Here is a 3,252-nt window from a genome sequence, read left to right as displayed (position 1 = left end):
TTATTAGCAAATAACTATGTTTGTGGTATTAAAATCTGTGGTGAATGTTGAATGACCAAGCTCCATTGAAAACAGGAAAGAACACCCCTTGTTAACAAGTACTTTTCAATCTAGCATCTCTCTTAGGTTAAATATGTTGGACTTATCAATGAATGTCATGTCCTGCAGCTTTCTCCCTACAATTTCTTCTTCCTTTAGTATGATTCATCAATTGTGATGGGGAACTGAGTTGTACTTCGTGCAATTATGTCATGATTACAGCTGGTCCATGTATGATGTTCTTTCCATGAGCTCAAAGTCTCATGGCCAGTGTGAGCAGATCTCTTGACCTGACTGGGAGCAAGTGGGGACTGAGAAAAAAGACACTGAGACAGACATATAGAAAAGCTTAGGACCAGTGGGTCCAGCACTCCTAATGAGAGATGCCAGTGACCCCCTCTGCCTTCAAGTGCATTTATTTATACAGCAAGTGTGGGAAAGTGGGGTGAAGTGCAGGTCAAGTTCTCGTGGGTCCAGTCACATAGGCAGCAGGAACAGTGCTGTTGTGGTATGGTGTTACTTACTGCAGACTATCCTGACTACGTCAACATACCCTGTTTTCCCTGCAAGGTAGTCTTGCTGAACCTTGCCTCCCCTTGGCTGGGTCCCTGCCTATCAGCCAAGGGGTCCTTTGACAGAGCCATGCTCATGCCAAGGCCTATCTTCATTGCCTCAATCTCCCTTCTTGCAAGGGAGCCTTGCTGAACCTTGCTCACTTCCTTTGTGCTGGGGCCTTCCTTCTCAGCACAAAAGTCCTTGACATGGCCTTGCACCTGTCAAAGTTCTTTCTAGTCTATTTAGTTACTGGTCTCCCACAGCAAAGAAAATTATGTATAGGATTGGAACCTTTTCTTCATCTTTGGTGAATCAATTTATCTACCATTTCCAACTTGAAATAGAATGCTACTTTGTCAGTCTCTGGAGGACACAATCAGTTTTTATGCTAAGAAATGGTCTGTTTTCCTCAGGCAGGAATAGTTTTGTCTTAGTGGTAAATTAGGAATTTCATTAGGTCTGCATTTTCTTTTCTTTACAGTTCAAGTCTCTTCTAAATCATGAATCATGATTTTATTATTAGTCTTTTAAATCTCCAGTTTATTCTTAGGTTGGCTGCATAGTATATATTCCTATTTGTATTCATCTTCAAGATGCTATTTTCTTATTAACTTTGATGTTCATGTAACCACAGGGGACTAACTTTAAATTTTTTAACATTCAGCTTTAGAAAAGGAAATAATTTTGTCCCTAAGATGAAAATTGTCTTTGCCTTGAAATGTTGAATCCCTCAAACTTTTTCCAGTACAACTCTATACTCCATTTAGTAGAGAAACTTCACAGCTTACAATTATGCACCTACACCTTTTGCTGTTTGACTGTGTATTCTTAAAGTAGCTACAGAAGTATCCCTAATTACTAAATTTATGAAACAGGAAAATGTTCACTGTTTCAGATGCACAAAGCTACAAAGAAGAAAAGGATAAAAAGTTCCTGGACTTCAAAATCAGCTGTCTACAGGGTTTAGTGGTATTCCAATCAACACCCTCCAGAGTGCTGTCACTGTGGCTGGGGCCTGAGTGAGACTTATTGCTCTCAATAGTACTTTATTATCTGAATAAGAAAATGACAAGTGCATGGCTTGTTTTACTAGACTAATTTCTCCTCCCCTTCAAATCTGCCTCCTTTGGGTGCCCACATTTAATTGTTTTACAGCAAAGCGTGGCTGTTATTTTTTAAATCAATTTCCTGTGAAGGCTGGGAAGTAGTTTTCCTGAGCAATGAATTAATCAATGACTAACTGTCCAGCTCCCATAAAACTACCTCAAATGTCACCCCATATCCACCACACTACAAATATCCTGCCTTACCATATGCATATGCCTGAGATATTGGTTATGACTGATTAGTATTATTTTTTAGTTTTCATTCTTGATCAAAATTTTATTTGTTAGAGTATATTTTTAGGTTGACTAGAAATTGTGCAGAAAGAACAGACTATTGAAACTTTTAGAATAGTTATGGAGTATCATGATTGGATTGGGCTAGTGTTTAATTGTTCAATGGAAATTAGGTTTCAACGAGCAGCATCTTTTTGTTGTCCTTTACATTAAAAAAATTTTTTTTAGTATATTGTTGTACTGGGGGTACATTGTGACATTTACAAAAGTTCTTACAATATATCATAGTTGAAAAAAAATGTTTTTAGTATATTGTACTGGGGGTACATTGTGACATTTACAAAAAGTCTTACAATATATCATAGTTGAATTAACCTCCTCTATCATTCTGTCCTCCCTCCCCACATTCCTAGAATAGTTTCAACAGATCTCATTTTCCCATTTTCATGCATGAGTATATAATATTTTCACCACATTCCCCCTCCTACACCCTTTCCTTACATCCTCCTCCCCTCCCATTGGTACTAACCCCCAGACAGGATCTGTTTCACCTTCTTGTTCTCCATTTTTGAAGAAAGACATTCTTGTTTAAGACAGCTATACAGGGAGTTTCATTGTGACATTTCCATGTATACATATATTATCACCCAAATATCCTTTACTTTGTGTGTGTGTGTGTGTGTGTGTGGCACTGGGGTTTGAACTCAGGGCCTTATACTTGCTAGGTAGGTGCTCTTAGTGCTTGAGCCACTCCACCAGCCCCCTACGTTGTTAAAATGTAAAATGACTATTATCTTTGAGAAAGCAAATGAAAGTGCAGCCTTGAAATTCAGGAGACACTAACAACTGTTTCATGTTACTCTCCTGTTAGGTATAAAGAATGTCAGCCTCAGACATGAGGACTCTGAGTAGAATGAGAGAAGTCAAATTCCCTCTTTTCCTGGGCTCCAGCTCATACTTACCTGTGCTGAGGCTCAGAGGGAGCATTGAAAACACTAAGTTGACTGAATAATCTCCATTTAGCTAATTTCTGGGAAAAGTAGAGCTAACATATTAAAAAATACTCATCATGGAAGAATTTATCAGCTGCCTATTCACTTTGTTAGGTGGGGAAATATTATTTAAAAAAGGAAAGAACAGTGGGGTACTTATGTTTAGGGAACATCCATGGCTACCAATACATTGTGACATTCAACTGATCTTTCAAAGGTTAGGTAACTGTAACTGCTGTAAGAAGCTACTACAAATTTAGCATTTTAAGACAACAAAAATTTATTCTCTTACAGATCTGCAAGTCATACATCCCAATGGGTCTTGC

This window comes from Castor canadensis, chromosome 4 (genome assembly GCF_047511655.1).
Source record: "Castor canadensis chromosome 4, mCasCan1.hap1v2, whole genome shotgun sequence".
NCBI classification, from domain to species: domain Eukaryota; kingdom Metazoa; phylum Chordata; class Mammalia; order Rodentia; family Castoridae; genus Castor; species Castor canadensis.
This window is presented reverse-complemented; position numbering follows the sequence as displayed.